This window comes from Sceloporus occidentalis, unplaced genomic scaffold, assembly GCF_023333645.1.
Source record: "Sceloporus occidentalis isolate IW3139 unplaced genomic scaffold, rSceOcc1.0.p SCAF_145, whole genome shotgun sequence".
Classification (NCBI taxonomy): domain Eukaryota; kingdom Metazoa; phylum Chordata; class Lepidosauria; order Squamata; family Phrynosomatidae; genus Sceloporus; species Sceloporus occidentalis.
Window position 1 is genome coordinate 1171671 of NW_028317125.1, and position 12647 is coordinate 1184317.

Genomic DNA, 12647 nt, shown 5'->3' on the forward strand with positions numbered 1-12647 from the left:
TTTACCTCAAAATGATGCTTAGACATTAGGGAAAAAGTGACAAAACTAGCAAAGTTAACTTTGTGTTTTGGTGCCTCATTGCTTCTTTTCATTCCAACATTATATCTCTGCCACAAGCATTAAACAGTATGGACTAACTGAATGTTGCTGAATAAATATGTATATATATGCTGTTTTTTTAATTTGTATACATGATTATATTGGTTCATTATACAGAATCTCACAAAAGTGAGTACACTCATATTTTTGTAAATATTTTTTATCTTTTCATGTGACAACACTGAAGAAATGACACTCTGCTACAATGTAAAGTAGTGAGTGTACAGCCTATATAACAGTGTAAGTTTGCTGTCCCCTCAATTTAACTCAACACACAGCCATTAATGTCTAAACCTTGGCAACAAAAGTGAGTTCACCCCAACTTGGGCCCAAAGAGTCCATTTCCCCTCCCCGGTGTTATGCGACTCGATGGTGTTACAAGGTCTCAGGTGTGCATGGGGAGCAGGTGTGTTAAATTTGGTGTTATCGCTCTCACACTCTCTCATACTGGTCGCTGGCAACTCATGGCAAAGAACTCTCTGAGGATCTGAAAACAAAGAATTGTTGCTCTACATAAAGATGGCCTAGGCCAGGGGTGTCCAAGTTTTTTTCTGCAGTGGGCCACTTCATCAGAATTGTATACGTGCGAGGGCCGCACTCATTTTTCACTGAGAGAAAATATGGCCTTTAATAAGATATGCAGATTAAAATAAAGTAAATGACACAAAACCTTTACTTTTCCTCTCACTGATTTCTGGGATTTCTGGGCCTACAAATTCAGGATTCTGGATAAGTAAAAATAAAATAGTTCTATTTATTTTAGGGAGGCACTAAAATGAATATTCTGGACCAAACCAAAAATTCAGGGTTCACTAAGCCGAAACTGAAAGCGACCCCCCCACACACTTTTAATAAAAGTAAGTTACACACCAAAATTGTACAAAAAAATTATATATTATGATTGTTAACAGCAATCTCAGGCATACCCAGATTCCAGCATGTACTGGTTGGCTGGGCATTGTATTTTTTGTCCAATTTTAGTGTGTAACCACACTTTTATTAAAAGTAACACAACAATATGACTTGGCATGATAGGAGTGTGATTGCTAACAGCAAACACACTCTTTTTATACCCAGGCAACCAGTGAATGCTCGAACCTAGGCATGATGGGACTGTGATTGCTTTTAGCAGATTGCTGTTAGCAATCACACTCCTATCATCCCAAGTCAGCCAATACATGCTGGTACAGGGTGGCTGTAAGTGCAGACCCCATACTGCTGGCAGCATCAATACACAAGGGGGGCAGCTAGCCAGGTTTCAGCATGTACTGGCTGACTTGGCATGATAGGAGTGTGATTGCTAACAGCAATCACAGTCCCATCATGCCTAGGTTCCAGCACTTACACATCCATGCTATCACACACACACAAATTCATTCATTCACAGATTCATTCCCTCAATCAGACATACTCATTCACACAACCTCCCCCACCCCCTTACCTGCTCTACAGCTCTCGATGCCGCTCACAGACTTCAGCAGGGGGCGCGGCCTCCCTCGTTCTCCCCACAGAGGAAGCAGGACTGGAGCAGAGAATAGACCCTCCCACAAGTAAGCAGCAGGGCTCTTGTGATCCTGGCTGCCGATCTCACGTGGGCCGCACCTCGAGGTTCCGCGGGCCGCATGTTGGACACCCCTGGCCTAGGCTATAAAAAGCCAAGACCCTGAACTGATTGCCAAGACCCTGAAACTGAGATGCAGCACAGTGGGCAAGACCATACAGCGGTTTCACAGGACAGGTTCCACTCAGAACAGGCCTTGTCATGGTCGACCAAAGAAATTCAGTGCAAGTGCTCATATCCAAAGGTTGTCTTTGGGAAATAGACATATGAGTGCTGCCAGCAGAGGTTGAAGGGGTGGGGGGTCAGCCTGTCAGTGCTCAGACCATACGCCGCACACTGCATCAAATTGGTCTGCATGGCTGTCGTCCCAGAAGGAAGCTTCTTCTAAAGATGACGCAAAAGAAAGACTGCAAACAGTTTGCTGAGTACAAGCAAACTTGGAGAATGGTAAAAAAACCAGAAAAGTGAGCGGCAGTTGTGTGGCCGAAAATGTCTTGTTGATGTCAGAGATCAAAGGAGAATGGGCAGACTGGTTCGAAATTACAGAAAGGCAACAGTAACTCAAATAACCACTTGTTACAGCCAAGGTATGCAGAATACCATCTCTGAACGCACAACACGTCGAACCTTGAAGCCGGGCTACAGCAGCAGAAGACCACAACGGGTGCCACTCGGGTCAGCTAAGAACAGGAAACTGAGGCTACAATTTGCACAGGCTCACCAAAATTGGACACTGGAAGGCTGGAAGAATGTTGCCTGGTCTGCTGAGTCTCGATTCAAGCTGCGACATTCAGATGGCAGGGTCAGACTTTGGCGTAAGCAGCATTGGATCTACCCTGCCTTGTATCAATGGTTCAGGCTGGTGGAGGTGGTGTAATGATGTGGGGGACATTTTCTTGGCACACTTTGGGCCCCTTAGTACCAATTGAGCATCGTTTAAATGTGACAGCCTACCTGAGTATTGTTGCTGATCATGTCCATCTCTTTATGACCACAGTATACCCATCTTCTGATAGCTACTTCCAGTAGGATAATGCACCATGTCACAAAGCTCACATCGTTTCAAACTGGTTTCTTGAACATGACATTGAGTTCACTGTACTCCAATGGCCTCCACAGTCATCAGATCTCAATCCAAAAGAGCACCTTTGAGATGTGGTGCAACGGGAGATTCGCATCATGGATGTGCAGCCGACAAATCTGCAGCAACTGCGTGATGCAATCATGTCCATATGGACCAAAATCTCTGAGGAATGTTTCCAGCTCCTTGTAGAAAGTATGCCATGAAGAATGAAGGCAGTTCTGAAGGCAAAAGGGGGTCCATCCCGCTACTAGCAAGGTGTACCTTATAAAGTGGCCAGTGAGTATATATATAGTCCAAAGCACTGGTCAGCTGCAAGGAGTTAGCTGCAGTGACTGCAATACATCATTACAGCTGGCCAGTGCCTGGATTCTATTTCACTCCAGGTTTATGTAAACTGCGGGGTTTAAGGAAGTAAATTTGAACGTGGCCTTAATTTACAAGATTTTAACTACGTTTGCAATATTGACCTTGATATAAGCATTGTATTTGCACTTGTCTCATCTGACCAAGTTAAGCATGTAACTGTTGGTAAATGCACATTATTTAAAAAAAGGTGTGCTTCTAAAAGATCACTATGTACTCCTTATATATGAGAAGGTTATACACTAGATAAATTGTTCTGGCTCTTTTCTATACTTTTCTGTTTGAAAATGGTAGATGAATATCCCCACAATATTCACTAAAAGCACTAGTTATTACATGTATCCCTTCTTGACCTTACATTCCTTGTGCACCATCTGCCATTCTTCATCCGACTCTGTGATTATGTTGACTGTGCCTCAGCTCACCAATGGTTTTAATAATATTAGTAGTTTCTACAGGAAGTCTGGTCAGCAGCCCAGGTTTAGCAAAGAAAGAATGCCCAAAGCAGACCAATTAAATAGCTTTGGCACCAGTGGAACAGAATTAATGTCATGTTTTCCAAAGATACTAGAGTCCTGAAGAGTGGTTTCCTGAATTTGAAGACATGGGTTGGAAAATATTTAGCAAATTCTAAATTTGACTTCCCAAGGTGTAAACCAGATGCTACTTAAATTCCTTCTAAGCAGAAATATTTGAGCTGTGACATAAGTTTTTATTATAAAGCTAATGATAATGGAAATCATGCAATAAACAAAGACAAATTATAAAAGTGACTCTGCTCATTATAATGCCGATGGCATGTAAAGAATGTAGATGAAAAAAGTCAGTATTGCTTTACAGCAATTATCTAGAAATACAATATACTTTTTACCATTTAAAAGGTCAGCATCATCATACTATTAACATTCAAGCACAGGCTAGACATATATTAATACACAGTCATACAGACTACAGTACGTACAGTCATATTTGTGGCAGGGGTAAAAACAAGAGCGTATATCCAGTGGGTCAGAAATGTGCCTACACCCCGAAGGAGAAGGAAGAGGGATAGGAAAGAAGGGATATAGAGAATACAGACTGAGGGGAGCAGAAAGAGTGAACTGAAGGGTGGGGGGTCGGGAAAAGCTCTAACAAACCGCCTAAAGTGGTATAAATACCCCTCCCACAAATACAGGCTGAAACCAGACTTTACATTTGTGGTAGGGGTAAAAATAAGAGCATATATCCAGTGGGTCAGAACCCCCCCCCCCAGTAGGTAGGATTTATTAATAAAGGGTGTGCGCGCTAAGAAGGGAAGGCCTATCTGGGTGAGGTTGGAAAAACCTTATATAGTATGCCTGCTATGTATAATTTGATAGTGTTGGGGGGACGTTTGAAATTTAGTGTAGCAGAAAGTAGAACTGAATGTAGGATGAAAGGGGTTTTTAATTATTAACCACCCTTAAACCTCCCTCCCTGCACATGAAACGAGTAGAGCTGTTCAACACCTCTATCTAAACGAGACCTCCTCACTCCCTGCACATGAAACAAGTAAAAAATCAGTCCCACCCCCTCCCTGCTCATGCAACGAGTAGAGCTGGTGAGCATCTCTATTTAATCAATTCTCCTCTTCATCCCACCCTGTACATGAAATTAGTAGAAAGCAAGCCCCCCTCCCTCCCTTTTTGCACATAAAATGAGTAGAGCTGCTGAGCAGCTCTGTCTAAGCAAGCCTCCCTCCCTGCACATTAAACGAGTAGAGCTGCTGAGCAGCTTTGTCTAAAGAAGCCCCCCCTCGCTGCACAGCTGCTACCAATGCCGAGAACATCAGATGAAAAGGAAATAAAAGTCTGAAGACGGAGGAGGGAGGTGATGGATGCTGAGTGAGAATGTCAGGAGGCACAGAGAGGGTTACCCAGGGAGGTAAGAGACTAGATGAGGTGTAGCGAAATAATGCACAAATGTGAGCAACAAGACGCCCCAAAAGCGTAAATAAGACACCTTGGGAGTGTGAACAGAATGCCCTGCAAGCTTTAACCAGGCGCCTATCACTATCAGCGAGACGCCTTCAAAGCGCTAAAGAAGAGCCCTTAAGGAAAGGGTATAAACAAACACCCCTCCCACAAATACAGGCTCAAAACAGCCCTTACATACTCTGACTGTGTATAAATTTGGTCGTATTTTAAAACTGCTAAAAATAAGACCAATTTGTAGAAATTCAAACTAGTCAAAGAAACAAAAGTGAGGTACAGTCCCCGTGAGATCTGTAGCCAGGGCAACTGGGATCACAGGATCGCAAGGGCCCTGCTGCTTACCTGTGGTTTGCTCACACACACTGTGCGAGCAGTGTCTTTTGTACCGCACAGGGGAAGTGGAACTCAGAAGACTCACATGAATTTACATCACATCATGAATGAGTATATGAATAAGTGGGGGGCATGGCACAGGGAAGCTGTAAGTGATGTGCATACCCCATTCTGCTGGCAGCATCAATACACAAGGGGGGCAGCCAGGTTTCAGCATGTACTGGCTAACTTGGCATGATAGGTGTGTGATTACTGTCCTGTCCACCCATTGTACAGCGCTATGGAATTTGATGGCGCTATATAAAACAAATATGAAATCATATCCCTTTGCCTATGGTGAAAGATCTGGGAGGCCACATTAATAGAGGCAGATCACCATTTTGGGTAATTGGCATACCTGGGAACTTCTGGGCTCCGGCTACCCGGAGCCTTCTCTTGCGGGACGCGGCCAGGACTGCACACTGACGTCAGCGGGCGGTGCCGTGACCTCGGTGGGAGGTCCCGCCACCGTCGTTGGGCGGTCCCGCCGACATCGTTGGCCGGTCCTGTTGACGTTAATGGGAGTTCCCGCTGACGTAAATGGGAGTTCCCGCTGACGTTGGGGGCGTTCCCACTGATGGCAGCGGGCACCACCCCAAATTTAAAGAAAAAATTGGAGGGGAGCAGGGCATATCAAGACCCCGCAACCCAGAGGATTCGGGTCTTGACCCGGAGAATCTCAGTGTAGTATTTTCTTTCAAGCATATATAGTAAAAAAAATAGACTCACAAGATCCACTGCACATAAGGCTATATGCAAAATGCGCCTGGGAATGGTGTATAGGACTCCACGGTATCCGGGACCCGTATATATCCCTCTGGTTCCTCCACCTTCTTCCAGTGATTTTCAGGTTCCAAACCCCCAAAAAAGGAGGGAGGACTGAGGGTATAACAGTGTACCAGCCAAGAAATATTTTGACCGGTGTTTACCCAAATAAAGTGCTATTACAATAAATATCTGAATAAAAATAGATTTATTGTGGGACTAACCCTTAAAAAATAATAATTTAAATATATTCAATATCTGCTCATAGATAAATAGATACAAAATATATAATATACATGTATTTAAAAAGTCTAAAAAGTAATATGTTCTTTCCTCAACGCGTTTCGCCATATGATGCTTCCTCAGGAGGTAAAAAAGATCCGTCTTCGTTCGTTTAGCTTCTTTATATGTGTGTGGATTTTCTTCTTCCTGTGCATTGATCTATGTCACTCCTTGCTGACGTAGTTACGTTCAGGCGTCGTTCCCTGATGACGTGACAACGTCAAGGATGATGTTTATTTGTTTGTGCATCTCACCTAGGAGGCGTGTTTTCCATTCGCTCCTGACAACTGTTTCCAACAAAAATATAAAAGTGTGGAAACTTTTCGAACGTCCTTCATATTTATACTGTATATATCTTTAAATTGCCCTCTCCTGAATGAGCGATCTAAGTCACCTCACCACCCTATGCGGTGTTCGTCAACCTGCTGGTGCCCTCCGAAGGCATACTGACCTTTACACCACAGCAGGACCTGTTGGGTAGATCATTGGTCTTCATCTAACAAGCCCAAAATGAAGGGAGCTTTCTGCAGGCTATTAATGCTGACACCAGGTTATGATGTCATATCCTGGAGCTCATCACTGAAGTGAAGGGCTCTCCTCAAGCTCCCATCACAGGATGACCAAGGAATAAAGGAAATGGTAGAGAGAAGATGAAATGAGAGAGAATGTGTGGGGAGGCAGAAAGGGAATAGAAAGGGGAAAGACAGAGAGTATGTGTTTTAAAGTGTTTTTGTGAAGGAAAGTCTGTATGTTAAATACCATGAGGTTCTGTTAGTATTCGGTGTTAGCATGTGTTTGTGGGTGGGTGTCAGTGTATGGTGTTACCATACGTGTGAGTATCAATATATGCGGTTGGAGTGGCGTGGGTGAGATTAAAGTTAGTGGTGCCTGGGAGATGAGGAGCAGGAGAAAATATGTATGTTAGTGTACGGTGTTAGATTGAGTTAGATGGGGGGCTGCCAAAGAAGGAGGAGTTCAACTTTGTTCTCAGTAGGTGTGCTTATGGGGAGATCATAAGGCTACTACACTACTATAGCCAGGATGCTTGCTAGTACTGCTTCTGCATGCAGCTGATTGTATTCCAGGCAAGAAGGCTTCAACCCACTGGTGTAACTAAAGGGCAAAGAAAGAGCTCTTCTGACCTCACGTAAATATGTAAATGTGTTAGTGTGTGTGAGCATGGATGTGTAATTGTGTTAGTGTGTGTGAGCATGAATGTGTACTTTTGTGTGTGAGCATGGATGTGTAATTGTGTGAGCATGGATGTGTACTTGTGTGTGTGAGCATGGATGTGTAATTGTGTGAGCATGGATGTGTACTTGTGTGTGAGCATGAATGTGTACTTTTGTGTGTGAGAATGGATATGTAATGTTGTGTGGGAGCATGGATGTGTACTTTTGTGTGTGCAAGCATGGATGTATAATTTAGTGAGTGTGTTGTGTGAGTATGGATGTGTACTTGTGTGTGTGTGACATGAATGTGTACTTGTGTGCGTGTGTGTATGAGCATGGATGTGTAAGTGGGGTGAGGTGGAGTGTGTGTTAGTGAGTATGACTAAGTGTGTGAAATGTGTGTGTTTACATATGTTTTATGTTGGAAGGAGGAGGGCAAGGGGCAAAAAAGGCACAGAATAGCTGTTGAAGTTGGGGGGCACGGGGTGAATTTTTTCATCAGGGCCTGGTGGTTTCTAGTTATGCCCCTTCTTCAACCTACTTAGGACTGGTATACCAGGGGGTCATCTGACAACTTTTTAAACACACCTGCCACCGTCTTGCCTTGTCCGAAGTTACGAGGATTTGCTGGTAGTGTAAATGTCCCATTTAAACTCAATTTAGGAACCATATTTCAAGAACTAAAAACACACTGAGTGAATGCACAGTCATTTTAAAAATGTTGCGGTGCTCGTGTTTAGCTGTAATTTTTTCTCTCTTTGGTTTAGTACGCCCAAACAAGTTATATATTGGGGCGTTCTTTAGATACCATTTTTTTAACATAGCATCTAATTTACTATAAAAATTAATAATAAGGGGCGTGGCTTGCCGAGAGAGGAAACTATCCGCTTGTCCATCCCTGCCATTAAAGCAACAACACCTGATGATCCTATATAGAGAGAAATGTTGGCTGAGATGCGCGCAGCCTTTAAAAAAGATAGTCCAGAAAATTTACATAAAGAAATTCAGGCCCTGGAAGACCCCACTTTCCAAGTAGAATCTAAGATGGCGGATATTGTCTCAGCATATAACTCTCTAGCTGATAACCATTCGGAGCTATCAACTGAATTGGAAACTATTAAAACAAAATTGATGGCCATATAGGACAGGTCTAGGAAAAATAACATAAAAATTAGAGGAATTCTGGAAGAAATCACAGGTGACAAACTTGCCTCCTATGTGCAAAAGACATATTTGGGGCTTTCCTGGGGGCAGACCTTACAATGGACATTTGCTTAGACAGGACTCATAGAGTGCAGAAACTTAATGGCATACAACAAAGTCTTCCACGTGATATCCTTATAGGGGTGCACTTTTTCACTGTGAAAATTGTTACACGTGCTTGTTTTTAAAACAATCTCCCAGATAAATAAAAGAACCTCTCATCTTACAAAAAAAAGCTGTTCCATCAGATTATTTCAACCTTATGGGAACACAACATTAAATACAGATGGGGCAATACAGTGAAACTCCTGGTGCTTAAGAACAGGTCTAAACAACACCCAGGTCATCTCTACGCCTCTGGAACGACGCAAAGCTTTGATGGACTGGGGTCTTTCCCCCATCCCAAGGGGCCCTCCCACAACACCATGCCCCACATCGCTGGCACGATGACAAGATCCCTCTCAATCAAGGAAAGGACTGCATTCAAGGCAGTTCATTCTGGCACTTCCTCCACCGCCTTTTTTTCTTTCTCTATATCAGGTACTCCTTACAGAAGGCTCCGTTCTAGACTGCAAATATTCACTTTAAGTCACATGTCTGGAATAGCTTCTCACCCCACCACAGAACATCTGGCAATACAGGCACTGATCTACTGATACATGTAGACCAGCACTAAATGTCAGAAGATGATCCAGACACAGCATATTTTAATTAAGCCTTTTAAACCACTAGGTTAACTAAACCACGTGAACTCTCAAACTAACCTGATCAGCTTTTATTAGGAGGTGAGCTCAAGACTGGATCGGGGTGAATCGTTGGATGTCGTATATCTTGATTTTTCCAAAGCATTTGATACAGTGCCACATAAAAGGCTGGTACATAAAATGAGAATGCTTGGGCTGGGGGAGAATGTGTGTATGTGGGTCAGTAACTGGCTCAGTGATAGGAAACAGAGGGTGGTTATTAATGGTACATACTCTGAGTGGGTAACTGTTACTAGTGGGGTACCACAGGGGTCAGTTTTGGGTCCTATTCTTTTTAATATATTTATTAATGGCCTTGTAGAGGGATTGTATAGTAAAGTATCAATCTTTGCAGATGATACTAAGCTCTGTAACGTGGTTAACACAATAGAGGACAGTGCTCGATTACAAATAGATCTGCATATGGGATGCATTTGGGCTGGGATGTGACAGATGAGGTTCAACACAAATAAATGTAAGGTTATGCACATGGGGAAGAAAAATCCAGGCTGGGAATATGTATTAAATGGGAAAACACTGGGGACGACTGACATGGAAAAGGACTTAGGAGTTTTAGTTAACAGTAAATTTACCTGTAGCGACCAGTGTCAGGCAGCTGCTGCAAGGCAAATGAACTCATGGGGTGCATCAAAAGGGGCATAGATGCCCACGACAAAGAAATAATTCTACCAATGTACAAGTCACTAGTCAGACCACACATGGAATACTGTGTACAGTACTGGGCACCAGTGTACTAGAAAGATATAGTGGAGCTGGAGAGGGTTCAAAGACGGGCAACCAGAGTAATAAGGGGAATAGGAGGACTACAGTACCCAGAAAGATTATCAGAATTGGGGTTATTTAGTTTGGAAAAAAGACGGCTTAGGGGGGACTTAATAACTATGTATAAATATATAAGGGGGCAGTACAGAGATCACTACCAGGACCTATTTATACCCAGGACTGTATCCATAACAAGGGGACATCCTCTACGGCTGGAGGAAAGAAGGTTTCTACAGCAGCACAGACGGGGGTTCTTTACAGTAAGAGCGGTGAGATTATGGAACTCTCTGCCAGTGGAAGTGGTAATGGTAAACTCAATAAAAGAGTTCAAAAGGAGCCTGGACATGTTTCTTGAAAGCAATAATATTACAAGTTATGGATATTAGATTAATAGGGACAGAACGTTGATCCATGGATTTATTCTGATTGCCATATTTGGAGTCGGGAAGGAATTTTCCCCCTGGTATGGGGCAATTGGCATCTGCTACATAAGGGTTTTTTGCCTTCCTCTGGATCAACACAGTAGGCACACAATAGGTATATAGGTTGAACTTGATGGACTTTGGTCTTTTTTCAACCTTATGAACTATGTTACTATGTTACTATGTTACTCTTGAAGAGCTTCTCAAACTACAAATAAAGTTCCCAAACATGAAACGACCACTTTCATCATACAAGACCACATATGGCTGCATACATATGGGGAGCTTATCCAGTGGCGACTCTAGGAACAATACATAGGGGGGGCAAATAAGATACCACAGTCAAAACTAGGGGGGTGCACTAATAAGTTTCACCACTAAATCATGCCACTGAAAAAACTAAATATACTGTATCTCACAAAAGTGAGTACACCGCTCACATTTTTGTAAATATTTTATTATATCTTTTCATGTGTCAACACTGCTACAATGTAAAGTAGTGACTGTACAGCCTGTATGACAGTGTAAATTTGCTGTCCCCTCAAATTAACTCAACACACAGCCATGTCTAAACCTTGGCAACAAAAGTGAGTACACACCTAAGTGGAAATGTCCAAATTGGGCCCAATTAGCCATTTCCTCTCCCCGGTGTCATGTGACTCGTTACTGTTACAAGGTCTCAGGTGGGAATGGTCAGCAAGACCCTGAAACTGAGCTGCAGCATGGTGGGTGTGAAGAACCTATGTCTGATCTTCACTGTTATTATTATTATTATATTTATTTGTACCGTTTGAATGTGGCTGCAGCCCCAGCCTTCAAAGAGACGATCCTATAATCTGGCTGGGGCTCTTAATCAGCCAACACAGCCCTGTCTGCCCAGACGGCACCCGCACTACAGGGGGGATAACACAGGTGGGGGAACCCATTGTATCCCTTAATCCCCTCACCTGATACATCCCCTGTATACCGATGGGATTTGTGAGGGGATGTGGCTGATGGGATTTGTGAGGGGATGTGGCTGATAGGATTGGGGGTTGGGTTCGGTGCACAGTGAATGTAGATTGTATATAAGTTCTGTGTATTTGTAATAAAGAGAGTTCTGTTTTTAACCTCAAAGCATGAAGTCCTGTCTCATGATTGAGGGAAGTGCTGGTCTGTGACTGCTTTCTTCGGACAGCCACAGCGTGTCCGCTTACTGGGAGAGGGAAGGAGCTGACGGGCGGATGTGTCCAGTCTGGGGCACAGGACGATCCGTCACAGTGGGCAAGACCATACAGCGGTTTCACAGGATAGGTTCCACTCAGAACAGGCCTCGCCATGGTCGACCAAAGAAGTTGAGTGCACGTGGTCAGCGTCATATCCAGAGGTTGTCTTTGGGAAATAGACGTATGAGGTTGAAGAGGTGGGGGGTCAGCCCTTCAGTGGTCAAACCATATGCCGCACACTGCATCAAATTGGTCTGCATGGCTGTCGTCCCAGAAGGAAGCCTCTTCTAAAGATGATGCACAAGAAAGCCCGCAGTTTGCTGAATACAAGCAGACTAGAGGGACTAGTAGTTCTGCAAGGGGATTCAGGTTTTTGAACCTGTTAAATGACACCTTCATGTCACAACTGGTACAAGCACCAACTAGAAAGGATTCTTGTCTGGATCTGGTGATAACAAACGATGTTGATCTTGTGTCTAACATTCAAGTGGGGTAGCACTTGGGTAATAGTGATCACAATATGGTCTCTTTTGAAATAAACTCAAAAAAGAAATTGCCCATGGGGAAGACTAAAATGTATAACTTTAAGAAGGCCAATTTCAATAAGATAAGGGCAGCTTTACAACTTATTGACTGGCAAA